Source organism: Molossus molossus, unplaced genomic scaffold (assembly GCF_014108415.1).
Source record: "Molossus molossus isolate mMolMol1 unplaced genomic scaffold, mMolMol1.p scaffold_m16_p_19, whole genome shotgun sequence".
Taxonomy (NCBI): domain Eukaryota; kingdom Metazoa; phylum Chordata; class Mammalia; order Chiroptera; family Molossidae; genus Molossus; species Molossus molossus.
Window position 1 is genome coordinate 32,103,615 of NW_023425354.1, and position 20,019 is coordinate 32,123,633.

The following is a 20,019-nucleotide window of genomic DNA, read 5'->3' on the forward strand; positions in this document are numbered from 1 at the left end:
CAGGACACAAGCCTAGAGTCTAGCTCTTCCTCTGACCCTGCAGACCCTACCTAACCTCTCTGAGCTTGTTTCCTTGCCTGTAAAACCAGAAGGATTTAACTTGTTACCTTCTTCAGAGGACTGGTATCAAGACCAAATGGATTACTAGATGAGAAATATACAAGAGGAAGTATAAAGTTGTTGAGCTACGGGTTGGTATTATTTATTATCCTAGTGACTTGTGTCCCCAGTAGGTAGAGTGGCCAGAGGAGGGGGTCATTTCCTACTGCCCAGGGAGCTTCTGGGAACAGGGTCTGGGTAGACTATTGGCCCATCTCCTACACGTACGTGCCTTTACCCACAGATATAAATCTTTCTGGAAGCAGCAGAGCCTGAGTCTAGCTTCAGGGCTGAGGGCAGGGTAGGGGTATAGGTAAAAATAAAAGGGGGGGGAGTCTTTGTACCCAGCCCAGCCTCAAACACTGTGGTGGTAGAGGAAGGGTGCGGGGAGCAGCCCTTGAACCTGAGAGCAGGTGCCTGGACAGCCTGTCAGTTCAGGCACCTGGTAGGGTGGGTCAGTGTGAGCTTTGAAGGCAAAGACTCAGATTCAAGTTCAATCCTAGTTGTGTCACCTCCTAGCCGGGGACTTAGGCAGGTCACTCAGTGTCTCTGAGCTTTCCTGTGAAGGTTGTTGGAAGACCCTATGGAATACATGGAAAGTGCCTGTCCTCACAGTGGACACCGGGCTGTGGCCAGTTGGTAGCTCTACTGAGGGGCCAGTGGGGCCTGAGCTTTGCTGGATCTCCTTCCTCCTTTGCTAGTTCCCTCTCATCCTCCTAGCACCCAGGGGTGTCAGCTGTAACAACAGATGACAAGGGTTTCCAGATGCAGAAGGTGATATTGAAGCTTCTTACTGGACATTTATCTTTAGATAAATTAATTCTAAAAACATTAAATGGGAAATGATAATAAGAGGAAGAGAAAGGCACTCAACTTCCCAATAACTAAATGTAAAAAGGAGGAAGTGGGTTTTTGCTTGCATCTCTTCCTCTCTCGCTTTCCCTCTTATTCTCCTCCTACCCTAGAAAGAACAGGGATCAGCCCTGGCCGGTTTGGCTCAGCGGTTAGTATCAGCCTGTGGTCCAGAGAGACCTGGGTTCGGTTCCCGCTAGGGGCACATACCTCGGTTGCAGTTTGTCCCCGGCCCTGGTTGGGTCGTGTGGGTGGCAACCACTCGATGTGTCCCTTTCACATCGATGTTTCTATTTCTCTTTCTCCCTCCCTCCCTCCCTCTCTATCTGAACAAAAAATGGAAAGAGTGTCCTCTGGTGAGGATTAAAGAAAAAAGAAAAAGAAAGAACAGGGATCAGATGGGGAGATGCTCAGGGTGGAGGAGGTGGACTGGGCTGAATTTAGGGAAATGTTCCCAACCCTCTGAGCCAGTCCTCATTCCAGAGGAAGGGTTTTCAAAGTGATTCGCCAAAATTGTGCCAGGTAAATCCTATGAATTACCAGCTGCATTATTTATTAGGCATGCAAATGTGGTCTAGTTCCTCTATCTCTCTGATCAGTTTCCTCATCTGCAAAGTCAAGGTAGTAATTCCTCCATCCTAGAGATATGTGATGATTAAAGGAAATATTTCATGTCACACAGAGTTCAATAAACCAATGCTTTTATTATTATAGTATTCCACAAATTTATGATGTTATTGATTGTGAGAGACACTATTTTATGTACCCCAGAACAAGAAAGGAAGAAAGAGCCCTGGCTGGTTTGGCTCAGTGGTTGGAGCGTCGGCCTGCGGACCAGAGAGTCCTGGGTTTGGTTCCCGTTAGGGGCACATACAAGAAAGGAAGAAAGAGGAAAAAAAGGGACACACTGCCATGTAAACAGCCACGTTGCTTTCTTGTGATATCGAATGTAAGATGCATCCTGGTTTCTGAGACATAAAAAAATAAAAAAGATGTGTGTCTTGGATGAAATCAAGCACCGTCATAGAGTGTGACCACCACAGTGGCTCTCCACAGGATGCCTGGGCTCTAAGCCTCTGTCTGCCCAACATCTGGATGACCTTGAATTGTCCATCTCAGAACCTGGGTTTCCTTGTAGGCCAGGTAAGCACAGGGTAAGATGACTGACTTTTGGGCTGCTGGGAGGTCCAGACACTCTGAGGGGCCGTGGCTGCCTTTGCTGCTCCCTGCTGGCCCTGCTGTGCAGAGAGAACCTGGCCTTGGTTGAGAGGATGACACTATGCCCCTAGGGGTGGTGAAGTGCAAGTAAAGGAGCCGAGTGGCCACCAACCCTGCTGGGATCTTTCTTTTATTGCTTTGTTTTGTTTTCTTTATTGATTTTTTTTTTTTTTTTTTTAGAGAGAGAGGACCATCGATGGGAGAGAACATCGATTGGCCGCCTCCTGCGTGCCCCCCACTGGGGATCAGGCCCACAACCTGGGCATGTACCCTGACTGAGAATTGAATCAGCGACCTCTTGGTGCATGGGTTGACGCCCAACCACTGAGCCACACCAGCCAGACTATTTTGTTTATTTTTTAATGTTTTTTAATTTATCGATTTTTAGAGAGAGTGAAACATCCATTGGCTGCCTCCTAGATGTGCTCCAACCAAAGATTGAACCCACAACAGGGCATGTGTCCTAACTGGGAATCAAACTGGCAACCTCCAGGTACACCAGACGACATCCAACCAACTAAGCCACAACGTCCAGGGCAGCCCTGTTGGGATCTTAAATGCTGGGTCAGGCTCCACATTGAAACCTCATTAGCCAGGTTTTCTGCTTCTTGAAATTAGTCCACCACACACTGGAGTCTGTCTCTGGAATGTCTGGTTATCTTGAATCTCCTTTCTGAAGCTAAGTTTTCTCATCTGTTAAATAGGAATCATAAACCCTGACCTGCCCTGGCCAGTTTGGCTCAGCGGTTAGAGCATCAGCCTGTGGTTCAGAGAGACCTGGGTTCGGTTCCTGCTAAGGGCATGTACCTTGGTTGCAGTCCCTTTCACGTCGATGTTTCTCTCTCTCTCTCTCTCTCTCTCTCTCTCTCTCTCTCCCTCCCTCCCTCCCTCCCTCCCTCCCTCCCTCCCTCTCTCTCTGAACAAAAAATGGAAAAATGTCCTCAGGTGAGGATAAAATAAATAAATAAATAAACCCTGACCTGTTTCTCTCACAAAGTGGACGGGAATAAGGATCTACCCATAATAAAGATATAAAACCGCCAGCCAGGAGCTGAGGACTTTGGGAAGTTAACCTCAGCAGCCTCAGTTTCTTCAGCTGTAAAATCGGATGAATAACACCTTTCATTTGGGATTGTTGAAAGAAAATGTGGGGATTTTCTGGAATACCAGCAGGTGCTCAATAATGGCAAGGAAGTTTTGAAGCCCAGTTCTTGGTTGAGTCCAACTAGTTTTTTGTGTATGTTGTCTTTTTCTTTTAGATTCATTCTTTTTCTTGAGTCTAACTAGTTTTATGGATCCAGTTTAACTGGCCATGAAACTTGCTCTCCAGCACACAAACTCTTATGTTTTAGCACCAGGATCCTGAGCACATTGGAGGTGAGGGGAGTGTGGGGCAGGCATTCTGCTGGCCCACACATACCCCCTTACCTGCATCATATGTAACTCTTGGAGAGTCATTCATCCTGGTTCTCAGGGCTGGAGTAACACTGCCTGTCAAAGAAATACAGTGTAACAGTCCCAAACCTCTGGTAAAAAAGAATCCATTCTTTGCTCATGCCTCAAGAAACATTAAAGGAAAGCCAATTAATAACCCTTGGTAACTGAGTTTCATATGCTTTTTTATTATCCCATTCACAGCTCTCTTCCCATCGCATTAGTTCTTGGAGCATCCTAGTCACAACTAAAAAAAAAAATTGTAGCTCACGTGTTATGGGTGCCTTTCTTATCTCTGTCTCTCATCACTAGAAGATTGTAGAAACAGCTCTGCAGACTCTCTGCAGGGACTTAGAAGGTAAAGGTGAGAAATTGGGTTTCATCCATGGTAGTAGAAGTTGAGATCCTGAAAAATATATTTACTGCTTCTCCCTCAGGCTCGCTTCTTCAGCCATCAAGTCCTATAGAAGAACACTTCTAAATTTTAATGTACAAGCCCTGGTCTGTTTTGCTCAGTGGTTAGAGCGTCAGCCTGCGGACCAGAGAGTCCAGGGTTTGGTTCCCGCTAAGGGCACGTACCTCCGTTGCAGTTTGTCCCGGCCCTGGTTGGGCTCGCGTGGGTGGCAACAACTCGATGAGTCTCTCTCACATTAATGTTTCTCTCTCTCTCTCCATCCCACTCTATCTGAAGATAGATACAAAAATGTCCTCGGGTGAGGATAAAAATAAGTAAATTTTAATGTGCAAGTGCAATCTCAGGGAGTTTTGTTAAATATCAGATTCTAATTCAGTAGGTCTGAGACCCATGGTTCACCTAGGTGATGCCAATGCTGCTGGTCAAAACCACACTTTGAGCAGCATGGCTGTGGCACAATATCCCACCTTGAATCTTTTATTTATTTATTTATTTTATTTTTATTTAATTATATTTTTTTTTAGATTTTTTAATCTTTTTTTTTGAAGGCAAAGATAAGATTTTTTATTTATTTATTTTTCTGTGGTATGTGCCCCTAGCGGGAACCGAACCCGGGACTCTCTGGTCCGCAGGCCGACGCTCAACCACTGAGCCAAACTGGCCAGGGCTATTTATTTATTTTTTTAATCCTCACCCAAGGACATTTTTCCATATTTTGTTCAGATAGAGTGTGAGGGAGAAAGAGAGAGAAACATCGACGCGAAAAGGACACATCGAGTGGCTGCCACCTGCATGACCCAACCAGGGCCGGGGGCAAACTGCAACTGAGGTATGTGCCCTTAGCGGGAAGGGAACCCGGGTCTCTCTGGACAGCAGGCCAACGCTCTACTGCTGAGCCAAACCAGCCAGGGCAACACTTTTGTTCTTGTTCTTTAACGGGGGAAAAGGAGAGGGTGAGGGAGAGAAGAATTGAGGAGGAGAGAACAGGATCAGAGAGAAGGGAGAGAAGTTCGAGAAAACAAAATGGTATCTCTCTCCAACAAGGTCTCTGCAACTACTGTAGTTGTGAAAACCGACGTGATGAAGAGAACCTGATGGAGCTGTCCAAGAGGACAGGGTAAAAACTGGAGCAGGGCTGCAGCAGGGTGAGGAAAACAGACCCAATGGGGCCTAGACTTGAAGAGACTGTCCTCGCCGGCTGGCAAGGCACCCAGCAGCCCTCGGAGGCCAGCCCTCGGAGGCCCGAGGGCAGAACACTGAGGGGTTGGCAGCGCCGGCCTGGGCAGCCAGACGTTCTGTGGTTGTGCACAGGCTCCCCCAGCAGCTTGGTGACAGTGGCAGCCAGAAGAGGAATGGAAGGAGCATGGCAGATGCCCCTTGCTGACCACAGGGACCACAGGTCACGTTCAGCCGCTGACAGGCACAGAGTAGGCGTGAACCGAAGACTCGGTTGAATCAAAGAATGATTTTAGTCCGGCCGGTGTGGCTCGGTGGTTGAGGGTGGACCCATGCGCCGAGAGGTCGCAGGCTCGATTCCCGGTCGGGACACACGCCCAGGTTGTGAGCCCTATCCCCGGTGGGGGGGCCTGCAGGAGGCGGCCAGTGGATGTTCTCAATCATCGATGTTTCTCTCTCTCTCTCCCTGTCACTTCCTCTCTCTCTGAGAATCAATAAAGGAAAAAAAATGTTTTCTTTAAAAAAGAAAAAATTTTAAAGGCAGGATATCAGAAGAGAAAGAAAGAAAGAGAGAAAGAAGAGAAGAGAAATGCCCAGAGAAGTCTAAATGTAAATATACACATGTATTCAGATATAGGATTTTTATATGACCAAAACGGCATCTGAAACTGACTGGGCTATTCCATCTATGATGCTGGGACAACTGGGTAGCCATCCAGAAAAAAAAAAAGAATAAAGTCAGATCTATCCCTGAACTCACATACCAGGACACATACAAAGCGGGACAGAGATGGAACGCAAAAAGATCCGCGATTCAAAGGACAGCGGGCCACGGGTATGAACACTCGGTTCACGGAGAGAACGGAGCAGCGGGCGTTCAGCCCAGGAGAAGATGCGCAAGCTGGCTCACGGCAAGAGAGCCCACGGGATATCCGGCACAAGTCTGGTAACACCATGGTTGGGTACGGCTGTGGGCAGCAGGCACTGGCTGGGAAGGCTAGCTGTGCTCTTCAAGTTGCCACCCTTGGCTTATGGTTCCTGACTCCCTGGCAGCGGGGGCAAGCGGGGTCCACAGTGAGGCCGTGGGACACCTGGGCAAGGGCTCGTCAGACAGCCACGCCCTGGTGTTGCCCTGACTTTGTTGCAAGCACTTTTCGTCTGTGCGCCTGGATGGGAGCCGGCTGAGGGGGTTCTGACTCAGGTTAAGCTGGTGCACGAGTTAAGTGCGCTAAATCACGCATTTAGACGGGGAGCAGCTCCTTTGCAATGACAGAACACGCACGTCTGCAACCCAAGGCACCTCCTTCTAAGGACCAACCTACCCGAGAAGCTGAATTAGTGAGCACAGCCAGATGGCCCGATAAACGTGGAAGCGAGCGTTCGGAACGTTAGGGAAACACGGAGGGGGTCATACTCACTCGTTACCACAAGCCGGGAGGCCTGCTACACGTACAGATCGCATTATTTAGTATTTACCCGTTCATTTATTCCACAACAGCAGCAACTAAGCATCTAGTATAGGCTAGGCACTGTCCTGAGCACTGGAGATATAATCAATGTGGGTAAGCGAGCCAAAGATCCCTGCTCTGGAGCTGACAGGCTATTAGGCTAAAAGGCAATCAACAAGTGAGTGGGTGAAATATCAGGTGCTATGTGGCCATGGAGTAAAATATGCCAGGTACGGGAGAACGGGCGGCCCTGGGTGGATGAGGGGAGACTGAGCACAGGGCTGTATGCCAGCGGTCAATAGTCTCATTTTCTAGAGGAAGAGGCTAAGCCCGAGATATCTCCCCTTGTGTTTGGTTCTTACAGGTCGGTAAACTGGATGCCGGTCCTTCCTCGTTCCTCCTATTCATTATGTCTAATTAATTTCTCGACTCAGATGATTTATTGAAGGCAGAGAGAGAGAGTTAAGCAAGGAGGCCGAGTCAAGTACGAGGTCACACGGTTAAAGGTGACCGAGGTACACAGGGGTGAGTTAGGGCCCCCGGGTCGTCCACGCGTCTGCTCTTAGCCGCTGCACCAGACGGCGGGCGGGCGTGCTTCCCACCTCTGCAGACCCAGGACTTGTGCGGCAGGCTCAGCGCCGCTCGTTTCTCCCAGTGAGCGGGTCGCACGAGAACGTTTTCTCTTTCTTTTGGTGCCTTGTTCTAGGCCCCGCGCTCTGGGCTTCGTCGGCGGATTCGGCCCCTGCCACTGACCAGCCGGGTGGTTTGGTTTGGGGCACGTTGCTTGACCTCTCTTGGTCTCAGCTACACCTGCAGGTAAACTTGGCGAGTCTGACAGGAGGAGAGCGCTCAGCACAAAGCCTGGCCCGACGGGAAAACGTTTCCCATGGCACTGTCTGCAGTGCAGTGCGATCCAAGACAGGCTCAGTTGCTTCAGTGTCACAGCCGTGACACGGAGACTTCACCGGAACCTCGCCGGACGCTAGGATCCACGTTCTAGAGGAGTAAACCACGGTGGCCTCATTAGCTCTGTTTACGGTCCCCCAATCCCACAAGGTGGGCGCTAAGGTTCCCACTTCTCGTATGGGGACACTAAGGTCCGGGAGGTGAAGGATTTTGCCCAAGTGCCCCGCCGACAGGCTAGGGCGGGGGGTCCTGACGACGCAGGGCCGCATCTCCCGGTACCAACTTTTTTCTCTGCGGCCCCTGCCAGGCGACCCAGGACGGGCGCTTCTCGGCCGAGTCCTGGGCCTGGACCGAGCCAGCCCCGGGAGACGCTCTTGTCTTCACAGCGATGACCCGACTGCTTCCTTCGGAACCAGCACCCCCCTGCTCCAACTGCGGTCCACCGACCGCTCGGTTCGCAGGAGCCGGAATGCCCTCCGATCCTTCATTTCGCGAGAGCGCGTACCAGCGAGGAGCTCGGCCACAGCTCAGTTTCCGCTCATGCGCGGAAAGGTCGTCCCGAGACGTGGGGGAGACCGACCCGCGCCGCTAGGCAGGCATACCCGCGCGGGGTGGGCGGGGCATGTAAATTATCACCGTCTCTTTAGCCACGGCGCCAAGCGGCTATAAAAGTTCACTTAACGTAGAGAATTGAAAAACAAAATCTTCACAGGGTCTAATGTCGTCTATATATGTGTCGAGATACTAGGGAGATGAGACTTCGCCTGATGGTGGCATGGCTCACCGTGACTGTAATATGAGTGGCAGGAGCGGAGTGCCGGCGAGGGCGAGGCAGACGGCATCGCTTCTCGGCCTTTTGGCTAAGATCAAGTGTAGTATCTGTTCTTATCAGTTTAATATCTGATACGTCCTCTATCCGAGGACATTATATTAAATGTATTTTTGAAACAGGGAGATGGAATAGGAGCTTGCTCCGTCCACTCCACGCATCGACCCGGTATTGCAGTACCTCCGGGAACGGTGCACCCCTCCGGGGAAATAACCGTGGTTCTAAGAAAAGATTTTTTTTTTTCCTAGTTTCTTTTTTTTTTTTCTTTCCTCGACCCTAACTGCTAGGTGCCAGTCGCGGGGTAAAAGGAAGCGCGCCACGTTCCTGTGGTTACGTGTGCGTCTGCGCGATACGGCCTTCTGTGTTTTCTCTTTCTCTGTGTCCCCCGGTTTTTTGTTTTTCTCCTTTTCCCGTCTCCGGCGTGTTTGGGCCTACTTTGCTCCTCCTGCTCTTTTCTCTCGTTTTGTGCGGCTGGCCTTTTCATAGTTACTCCCGGGAGCTCTTTCTCTCTCAAGGACATGTCTGATTTGTTTTGTTTTACTGTGCTTTGGGGATGCAAATACTAATTCTAAACTCCCTTGCCTCGTCAGTGATCAATCGGCATGTGATTGGGACAGTCCTCAGCAGGTGCTGGGGAGTGGAGACCCGCCACGCATCGTTCTTGCTCTCAGGGCGCGTTCAACCCCCGGGTAGGGGCTGGGACACCTGTCTCAATGGCAGGGTAAGGAGGAGATGAACAGATTTTGGTTGGGGAAACCGAAGCAGTGAGCAGAAGGATACACACAGGTCTGAACAGAGGTCACGGGATGGGAAGGCCTGAAGGGGTCATTCCTCAGGTTGCAGGCTAAGCACATTCTATGTTGTCTCATCCATTCGTTCCACAAACATTTGGCAAGTGCCACGTACGTGCCGAGCACTGTCCTAGGTGCCGAGGATAGGGCAGCAAACACAATCTCTACCATCAGGGTGAGAAGCAAGTAAGTCAATAATGTATGCATATGTGTGTGAATATACCTCTATATCTATGCGTCTGTACGTATGTCTATATCTATGTATCTCTATGCCATGTGATGATTATGGGTGTCCATAATGACTTGGCATCTGGGAGAGAAAGAAAACCTGGTAAAGTGGGATGCCCGGGATGCCCAGGGGAGGGGGGCCCGCGGGGGGAGGGGGGGTCATTCCCAACACTATAAAATGGGTATTATCTCTATTTTACAGGCGGGACGTGACTTTCCCTCGAGGGCACTTATAAAGAGATGTCTATATATGCTTGGCAATTCCACGAGGAAATGTAGCTTCACGAGAACCCTAATCAGAGAGGTGTTATCATTATTTATCCCCATTCTGCAGTTTAAAACACCTCAGGTCCCACGCTGTTAACAAACTGCCTAAATCCTGACTGCTTCACATTAGCTGTGTGACTTTGGGCAAATTGCTTGGCCTCTCAGAGCTTCGGTCTGTAACAGTGCTGTCCACACATTAAAATACAAAATAAAGAGAAATCGGTGAAGTTGTTTATTTAACTCAATATACCCAAAACATTGCTTCAATATGTAATCGATATAAATAAAGATTGAGGTATTTTACAATTCTTACCCCGAATCTTCAAAATCCCATGTGTATTTTACACTTAGGGCACATCTCAATAAGGACTAGGCACATTTCCAGTGTTCAGTAGCTACTTGTGGTTGACGGCTGAGACAGCGCAGGTCAATAGAATGGGGATGATGATGATAACAAGGTGGGGATTAGAGTGGCGTGAAATGAGTGAGGCACTTGCCTTGGGGGTAAAAAAAAAAAAATGTAAAGGAGCACCAAAACAAAAAACCTGGTAATCAAGATAAAAATCTTAAGATAAATAAATTGTATCAAATTGTCCAGCCCGTGTACCTCAGTGGTTGAGCATCCACCCATGCACCGATTGGATTCCCGGTCAGGGCACATGCCCAGGTTGTAGGCCCGATCCCCGCAGGAGGCGGCCAATCGATGTCTCTCTCTCTCTCTCTCTCTCTCTCTCTCTCTCTCTCTCTCTCAAATCAATAAAGGAACTTTTAAAAAATAATAAATTGTATTAAATAAGATAAATTGTATTAAAATAGTATTTATCTTGATTACTGAAGTGTTTTGTGGACACTCCATTAACACACACACACACACACACACACACACACACACACACCCTCAAGGCGAGTTCCTCACTGGACTCACTCTCGTCCTGGCCCTACAATAATGATTGATGATGATGATGATTAGAAGACGACGACGACGACGTCTGTCCACCTCATAGGAGTGTAGAGTGAATTGTGCGGTAATAATTACACGTACAGCGCTCAGCCCGTGGGCTGGAACTGGGAAGGGCTCCGGCAGCAGCTGCGATCGGGCTTTCTGTGCTGCAGGCCAAATGAAAGAACTGTGAACTCCCCAGCTAAACTGAAGTCCTGTTGGGAAGGAGGATGGGAAAGGTAAATGCTGACTGGGCAGCCGGCAGTCTGCCGCAGAGGGAAAATTGGAGGCACCGGGACGGGGTTGGGGGCTGGGGGAGAGGGCGTGGGGTAGCTTAAGGCATTGACTGGCCTCGATGCTCAGAGCATCCCCAGCAGTCACCTCTCTTCTCTCTGGGGTCCTGCCACCCCTGGCCAGATCCCCCACCTCCCCTCCTGGTTCCGGCCAGTGGCCTCCTAACTGCTGCTTCTGTGAATCAGTCTGACCTGGGCGTGGGTGTTCGTTCACGCAAACGTTTGCTGAGCACCTGCTGTAGGCCGGGCACGGGGCTAGTGCTGGGATCCAGGGATAAGTACGGATGAGGGCGCCGCCCTCGGTGATCTCCGGTTTCGGTGGGGGAGATAAAGGATTTGCCCCCAAAGGGTGGTGAGTGGTGTACTTGACAGGAGTGACGGAGTGGGATGAAATACATAGGCGAGGAAGAGGTGAAGGGAAATGACGTCGCAGACGGAGGGGGCTTGAGGTGCGGAGCCCAGGATGCGGTTCGCTCACAGGAGCGCCGCGAGTCGCCGGTGCTAGATAGAGCAGGAGAGGACCCCTCCAGCCGCGCTGCCCCGCCCCCCCCCGGCACGCCCCCTGCCCCCCTTCCCACTGTCTGCCGCCAGCCTTCCGGGAAGGCCTCCCTCCAGAACTTGTGGCTCAGAATGAGCCCCTCATCGGACAGGTCGGACGCGAAGCTCGTCTCTCCGCCGGGCGGACGACCGAGTTGCACACACTACAGTCTGGGCGTTTCTAGCGACTTGTCTTTCTTCAGGAAAACTCTCCGCTAGCAGTCCCTTTCTACAGGCCTCTCTTGCCGCCCAACCCTAACCCCCTTGGGTTCTGTCCTTTCTCGCCGCTTGTACAAAAAACAAAGGAGCTCGACCTCCCAGCTCCGGTTGAGAGGCACCGCCAGGGGACAGCCAGCCTGCCTGCCGTAGGCACGCCCCCTGGGGGGCGGGAGAGGGCGGGCATGCAAATTAGAAATGGCGTTTCACCCGAGAAGGATGGTGCAACAACAGATACACAACTTCTTTTTAAAATATAGAGAATTTAAAAATCGGCACAAGAGTGTACTATCTGGTGACGGCCATGATGCTTCCAAAGAAACGAAGGAAGTGAGACCTCGACTGCCGATGACCTGGCTCACCATGACTGAAATAGGTGTAGTAGTAGGAGGGTCCCGGCGAGGGGGCGAGCAACCGTTATCGCTTCTCGGCCTTTTGGCTAAGATCAAGTGTAGTATCTGTTCTTATCAGTTTAATATCTGATACGTCCTCTATCCGAGGACAATATATTAAATGGATTTTTGGAGCAGGGAGATGGAATAGGAGCTTGCTCCGTCCACTCCACGCATCGACCCGGTATTGCAGTACCTCCGGGAACGGTGCACCCCTCCGGGGGACAAAATTGTTGGTCTTCAAGAGTAGAGCGTTTACTTGAGCTTGTGCAGCTTCACGTGGAACAGGCGAGCGAGGTCAGTCGCCCACTTGGGGAGCGATTTTGCAAGCTTCCTTGAGGGGGAGCCTGCGAGGCGAGAGAGCTTGAGTGCGGTCCCCGGTGTGCTCAGGGATTGGTGAGCAGCGAAAGCGGGCCTGGAGGCCTCTTTGCCCGTGCATGGTGATCCCTCTGTGACCCTGTCTCCCACGGAGAACAGTCAACAAAACTCCATTGGTCAGACTTCGATAGCCGACCAGCGACAACGGTTCCCAGACTGGACTGCAGTGAAATCTGATCTGAGGGAGGGCTCCAGCCAGAGCGAGGGGTTTGGGGGTGGGGTCTCCTGTGAGAAGAGGATGAACCAGCTGGCCGGGGCTGGGGTACGAATGAGTGTCATTGAGGGGACGGACGTGGGGGTGGGGCGGTTACGGTAGGAAAGAGCCCACCAGAGAGGCAGGCGTTCTCTGGGACAGTTCCGAGGCCCGGATCCAGGTGGCTGGGCTGGTCCAACCAGCCCCCTCACTGCCTGAGTCCCCCGCTCTGTGTTTGGAACCCACGCTCTTGCCTCAGACTCCAACGCCCAGATTTGCGATGGGAAATGTTCCATTCCCATTAATGTAATCCAGGCGACCCCCTTCTCAGGACGCAACCACCCGGGGACTCCAACTGCCGGGCAGAAGACGGCCGGCCGCCAGAAGGACGCCAACGCGAGCAGAGGGGTCCTGAGCAGGGAGGGGCGGGGGTCGGGACGCGGGTGGCTGAAGAGCCAGCGTAATCGCAACGCGTGGGGCGCTGGTTGAGTGTGTAGGAGACACTGTCTCCTTCATTGATCGGTTGTAGAACGTGCAGTACGAGCCGGCGGGGGGAACAGTGAACAAAACCAAGTTCTTGCTTTTCAGGGGTTCCAACCGTGAGAGCTGCCACCAAGTCAGCTCTTCCTTCGCAGTCCCAGGCAGCCGCCCCTCCTCTGCAGCCTGGGCGCTGCTGGATCCCCAAACGCCGGGAGGGGAGTGGGGGGCAGCCGGGTTTGGGACCACGGCGCGCGGAGGCCGTGGGGAGGGTAGAAGACCGCCCCGGAGGCTACGGCTTCTGGGGTTGGGGTTGGGGCAAAAGGCGGGGCATGCAGATTAGAAATGGCTAATTTCTGCGCGGGAACGAGGGAACAACCAGGGATGTAGGATTTCTGGTTAAAAATGTAGAGCACAAAAAAATCTTGCAGGAGAGTCTGGTGATATTCACAGTACTGTGGGCAACACAAAGAATTCGGACAAGGAGTGAGGGTCAGGGCTCTCACCGTGCGTTGAATATGTGTGACACGAAGAGGGTAACGACGAGGGGCAGGGCGACCGTTATCGCTTCTCGGCCTTTTGGCTAAGATCAAGTGTAGTATCTGTTCTTATCAGTTTAATATCTGATACGTCCTCTATCCGAGGACAATATATTAAATGGATTTTTGGAACTGGGAGATGGAATAGGGGCTTGCTCCGTCCACTCCACGCATCGACCCGGTATTGCAGTACCTCCGGGAACGGTGCACCCCTCCCCGGGGTAGCAACTTGTCGTCCAATGTCAGCTCTTGGGTCCAGGCGCTCTGGCTGGTGTTTCTCCCTTTGCGGGGGCGTTGGGGGTGGCGCTCTCTAGGTCCCAGAAACACTTAGCTTTCGGCGGAGGTAATTCTTTGCCGTCGGTGGGCTGCGGCGCGGGGTCCGGTCAAACAAGCATACAAATATGAGCGCTTGGCCTTCAAGCTTACAGAACAAGTGACATGACATTTTGGAAGTTTTGAGGATAAAAACGATAATTTGCATGATCTATAACAACCACCAAGTTATTGAAACACAACAGTATTATTCAGCTAAGTTTTTTTTTAAAGAGCGAAATCTTGCCATTTGTGACAACATGGATGAGCCTCAAGGGCATTGTGCTAAGTGAAATGTCACAAATGCTGTATGCGCTGCATGATGACATCACTTATAAGTGGAATCTAAAAACGAACCAAGCCGATGGGTGCAGAGAACAGATTGGTGGTTGTCAGAGGAGGAGGGGCGGAAGGGAGGGTGGATGCGAGAAATGGATGAAGGGGGTCAAAAGTAAAAAAGAAAAATAAACAAGGAATAACAAAAAGAAAGCACAATGAAAATTGTACAATATTAATTTTATAATGAAAACAAGTTACAAAAGGGATAAACGTAATACAAGATGCAGTATTTGGAAATAAGAAATCTTTTGTTTGTTGATCGTTGAATGTATTACAGATGTCCCTCCTTTTCCCCCCCATTGACCTCCTCCACCCCACTCCCACTCCCCTCCTACCTTCCCCATACTATTGTCTGCGTCCATTGGTTTTGCATATAAGTTATTTGGTTTTTCTCTTCCCACGTCCCCTGCCTTTGAGGTCCCTCAGTCTAACAACCAATTTGTACTTTTTTTTTTTTTTTTAAATTCAATTTTTTTTATCCTCACCTGAGGACATTTTGGCATTTATTTTCAGATAGAGCGGGAGGGAGAAAGAGAGAGAGAAACATCAACATGAGAGAGACACATCGAGTGGCCGCCACCCACACAAACCCAACCAGGGCGGGGGACAAACCGCAACCGAGGTACGTGCCCTTAGCGGGAACCGAACCCGGGCCTCTCTGGTCCACGGGTCCACGCTCTAACCGCCGAGCCAAACTGGCCAAGGCCAATTGGTACTTCTTAATCCCTTCACCTTTTTTTGCCCATCCCTCCACCCCCTCCCATCTGGCAACCAACAAAACGTTATCTGTATCTATGAGTCTGTTTCTGTTCTGCTTGTGCGTTTTTGTTTGTAGATACTATTGTTGATATATATATGTATTTATTGTTCATTTTATTCATATTTTTCTCCTGCTCCTCCTCCTCCTCCGCCCCCCCCCCCCCCCCAACAAGACCTGTCAACATTTCATATAATACTGGTTTGGTGGTGATAAACTCCTTTAGCTTTTTCTTGTCTAGGAAACTATATATCCATCGATTCTAAACGATAGCTTTGTAGGGTAATCTTGGTTGTAGGTCCTTGCTTTTCATCACTTTGAATATGTCTTGCCACTCCCTTCTGGCCTGCAAAGTTTCTGTTGAGAAACCGGCTGACAGTCTTATAGGAGCTCCGTTGTAGGTAACTAACTGCTCTTCTCTTGCTGCTTCTAAGATTTTCTCTTTGGCCCGGGTGGTGTGGCTCAGTGGTTGAACATCGACTCATGCACCAAGAGGTCGCCGGTTCGATTCCCAGTCGGGGCACATGCCCAGGTTGTGGGCCCAATCCCCAGTGCGGGGCATGCAGGAGGCAGCGAATCGATGTTCTCTCTCGTTGGTGTTTCTCTCTCCTCCCCCCTCTCCCTCCCTCTCTATCTGAAGATACATGCAAAAGTGTCCTCCGGTGAGGATTTAAAAAAAAAAATTCTTTTTGTCTTTAACCTCTTGCATTTTGATGATGATGTGTGTGGGTGTAGACCGCCAGTGTGGAAAGGTTGCTGGTTTGATTCCTCACCAGGGCACATGCCCCAATGTGGGCTCAATGGTTGTAGACTTGATCACATTTATGCTTCTCCATCTCCTTTCCTCTCTCTCTAAAAATAAATTTAAAATATTTTAAAATAGCCCAGCTGGTGTGGCTCAGTGGTTGAGCGTCGACCCATGCACCAAGAGGTCGCTTATTCAATTCCTGGTCAGGGCACATGCCCAGGTTGTGAGCCTGATCTCCAGTGGGGGGCATGCAAGAGGTGGCCAATCGATGTTCTCTCTCATCAGTGTTTCTATCTCTTCCTCTCCCTTTCTCTCTCTCTAAAATCAATAACAAAAAATTTTTAAAATATTTTTAAATAAATAAAAAATGTTAGTTTTGCAGGGGGGGAGAAAGAAAAGAATGTTAGTTTACCCTGTTTCTCCTATTTTATGTGTGTATAAAATTTATGTATTTATTTTATTTATGTATTTTTATTTATTATTTTATTAATCCTGCCCTGAGGATATTTTTCCATTGGTTTTTAGAAAGATCGAAAGGCAGGGAGGGAGACACACACACACACACACACACACACACATCATCATCATCATCATCATCATCAGTCAGCTGCCTACTGTAAGTCCCCCACCAGAGATCTAGGCCTAAACCCAGACAAGAGCTCCAATCAGCAATAGAACTGGGGTCTCTCAGTCCATGGGATTTGCTCAATCCACTGAGCCACACCGGCGGGACACTAGTGGATTTTTATATTTTCTAATTTTATTCTTCAAATACAATTATTCCTGAAGATTTTCATCACTTTGTAGATCTCTACATACTTTCACCTGTGGTAAGATAATTTCCTCCTCTGACTTCACCTTTGTAGTATCTATGTGAGAAACTTCCCTCCATCCAGTTTCCAAAGCTTCTGGTTGTAACTGGGTGTTTTATCTGAATCATAATGTCATCAGATCCAAGCCCTAAGAAACTCTTCTCTCCAAAGAGCTCTTCCTCGCCCCCCCCCCCCCATTTCTGTTGTAGAAACTGCCATTTATTGATTCACAAGTTAGGAATTTCCACTTCATCTTTGACACTCTCACAGAGTATCTCCTGGTTTCCAGAGAGACCTGCCAGATTCGGTTAACTCTTTCTCTATGCTATTTCCCTTATTCATTTTCTACTGTGAATGAAGTCCTAATCCTGGCTCAGGACTTCATCTCTTGCCCGAAATAGTGCTGTTGACCCAAGCTTCTGTCTCTCCAATCATACACGCTAAACATTATTTAAAGATCATCCACCTTAGCGCTGGCCGGTTTGGCTCAGCGGTTAGAGCGTCGTCGGTCTGCAGACTGTTTGGTTCTCGCTAAGGGTACGTATCAAAAAAAAAAAAAAGATTTCAGCAGGGCTCTGGTACTTATTGAGTCCATTCCTTGAGTGTGTCACTTGTGGAGGTGCTTGGGTGGTGGTTCTTTGATGTGGTCTGAAGCTGTCCACTGGATGTGCTCTCTCTGGGGCAATGTCAGCCACTGCCTGTGTTCTACCCAGAGCCACCAGGTATAAGTAACAAAGTGATCTGCAGATGGCTGCTTCTTATGCTGGGCTTGGAGGTGCTCAGTCAAATCCAGCTGTTAACCAAAGCTGGCTCTGTCCAGTGCCAGGCATGGGGCCACTTAGTGAGAGGTATGGGGCTCGCTGAGGCCAGATGCTCTTTGCTCGAGAGAATTTAGGAAAATCTGAAGCAGGAGCCAAGACAGGCCAATCCTATGGTAAAGCTGCTGGCAACAGCTTTGGTGGGCCTGAAAGTTGGGTGGGGCGGGGCCTCAGGAAATCACCAGGGCAGGGTTACCAGTGTGAGCAGGTTGCTGGAGTCCCAGATGTGGCACTCATCTGCTGGGCCCATGTGGTAAAGGCTCATCGAAGAAACAGCGGCCTCCACTAGCACATCTGGCCAGGAGAAAGCTGCCTCTCCAGCTCTCACCCCAATGCCAAACAACTCAGTTCTTCATGTCTCTGGTGCCTTTTTTTTTCATCGTCACCTGAGGACATTTTTCATTTATCTTCAGACACAGATAAAGGTAGAGGGGGGAAGAGAGAGAAAGAAACATCAAAGTGAGAGAGATACATCCAGTGGTTGTCACCCACATGACCCCAACCGAGGCTGAGAACAAACTGCAACCGAGGTACATGCTCTTAGCAGGAACCGAACCCAAGACTCTCTGATCCACGGGCTGACACTATAACCACTGAGCAAAACCAGCCAGGGCTCTGGTGCCTTTCAAGCTGCCTTCATGATGCTGGAGCTCAGAGGGAGCAAATCCGAGTAAGTTCGTGCATGGGCCCTTTAAGAGGAACTTGGTTGCAGTTTGTCCCTGGTCACAGTTGGAGTCGTGGGTGGCAACCACTCATGTCTTTCACATCGATGTTTCTCTCCCTCTCTTCCTCCCTCCTGCTTGTTCTGAAGATAAATGCAAAAACGTCCTCAGGTGAGGATAAAAAAAAAGATCATCCACGTTGAATCACATCTCTTTTCACATGCTCCTGAAATGCCCTTATTATATGAAGCTTAAACTAACTTGAAGATGAGTTTTTTTGTTTTTTGTTTTGTCCTCTCCCTACTGTAGCTTCTGAGCCTTCAAGTCCAGTGTATCTTCATACCCATTGCTCCTGTCAACCTCCTGAGGTTTTTGCTCATGCAGGTTCTTACGCCTAGAATGGTCCTTCCACACCCTTCTCTGTATGCTGGAAACCTCTTTATAATTCAAGGCCCAGGTTCTCAAGGTGCCTTTTCCCCTCTCCTTCCCCTCCACCTTTTCCCCTATCCTTTCCTTCCCCTCCACCTTTCCCCCTCTCCTTCCCCCTCTCCTTCCTTCCCCTTTATCCTCCTCTCTGCCCCAGGCACATCACCTTTGCTTTTCTTTTTCCTAAGCTCCAAGTTCCCTTCTTCTTCTTTTTTTTTAATCCTCATCCGAGGACTTTTTTTTTTTATATTTTGTTCAGATAGAGTGGGAGGGAGAGAGAGAGAGAGAAACATTGATGTGAAAGGGACACATCGAGTGGCTGCCACCCGCACAACCAACCAGGGCCGGGGACAAACTGCAACCGAGTTACGTGCCCTTAACGGGAACCGAACCCGGGACTCTCCAGTCCACGGGCTGATGCTCTAACCGCTGAGCCATACTGACCAAGGCGAGAATTTTTTATTTTATTTTTTTTATTGAGTTTTAGAGACAAATGAAGGGAGAGGGAGAGAGGAGAGAGAAACACCAACGAGAGAGAACATCGATTCGCTGCCTCCTGCATGCCCCGCACTGGGGATTGGGCCCACAACCTGGGCATGTGCCCCGACTGGGAATCGAACCGGCGACCTCTTGGTGCATGAGTCGATGTTCAACCACTGAGCCACACCACCCGGGCCAAAGAGAAAATCTTAGAAGCAGCAAGAGAAGAGCAGTTAGTTACCTACAACGGAGCTCCTATAAGACTGTCAGCCGGTTTCTCAACAGAAACTTTGCAGGCCAGAAGGGAGTGGCAAGACATATTCAAAGTGATGAAAAGCAAGGACCTACAACCAAGATTACCCTACAAAGCTATCGTTTAGAATCGATGGATATATAGTTTCCTAGACAAGAAAAAGCTAAAGGAGTTTATCACCACCAAACCAGTATTATATGAAATGTTGACAGGTCTTGTTGGGGGGGGGGGGGGCAGTAGGAGGAGGAGGAGCAGGAGAAAAATATGAATAAAATGAACAATAAATACATATATATATCAACAATAGTATCTACAAACAAAAACGCACAAGCAGAACAGAAACAGACTCATAGATACAGATAACGTTTTGTTGGTTGCCAGATGGGAGGGGGTGGAGGGATGGGCAAAAAAAGGTGAAGGGATTAAGAAGTACCAATTGGCCTTGGCCAGTTTGGCTCGGCGGTTAGAGCGTGGACCCGTGGACCAGAGAGGCCCGGGTTCGGTTCCCGCTAAGGGCACGTACCTCGGTTGCGGTTTGTCCCCCGCCCTGGTTGGGTTTGTGTGGGTGGCGGCCACTCGATGTGTCTCTCTCATGTTGATGTTTCTCTCTCTCTTTCTCCCTCCCGCTCTATCTGAAAATAAATGCCAAAATGTCCTCAGGTGAGGATAAAAAAAATTGAATTTAAAAAAAAAAAAAAAAAGTACAAATTGGTTGTTAGACTGAGGGACCTCAAAGGCAGGGGACGTGGGAAGAGAAAAACCAAATAACTTATATGCAAAACCA

At 49.6% G+C, this 20,019-nt stretch overlaps 3 non-coding genes across 3 annotated transcripts; all 3 read left to right on the forward strand.

Annotated features, from left to right (window-relative positions):
* Positions 1–8,388: 8,388 nt before the first annotated feature.
* LOC118635176 lies at positions 8,389–8,579 on the forward strand. The gene has a single exon (XR_004960507.1). It is a non-coding gene; the product is annotated as a U2 spliceosomal RNA (small nuclear RNA).
* Positions 8,580–12,068: 3,489 nt separating this feature from the next.
* On the forward strand, positions 12,069–12,259 carry LOC118635177. Its single transcript, XR_004960508.1, has one exon. It is a non-coding gene; the product is annotated as a U2 spliceosomal RNA (small nuclear RNA).
* A 1,393-nt stretch (positions 12,260–13,652) lies between these two features.
* Positions 13,653–13,843, forward strand: LOC118635179. The gene has a single exon (XR_004960510.1). It is a non-coding gene; the product is annotated as a U2 spliceosomal RNA (small nuclear RNA).
* Positions 13,844–20,019: the final 6,176 nt, after the last annotated feature.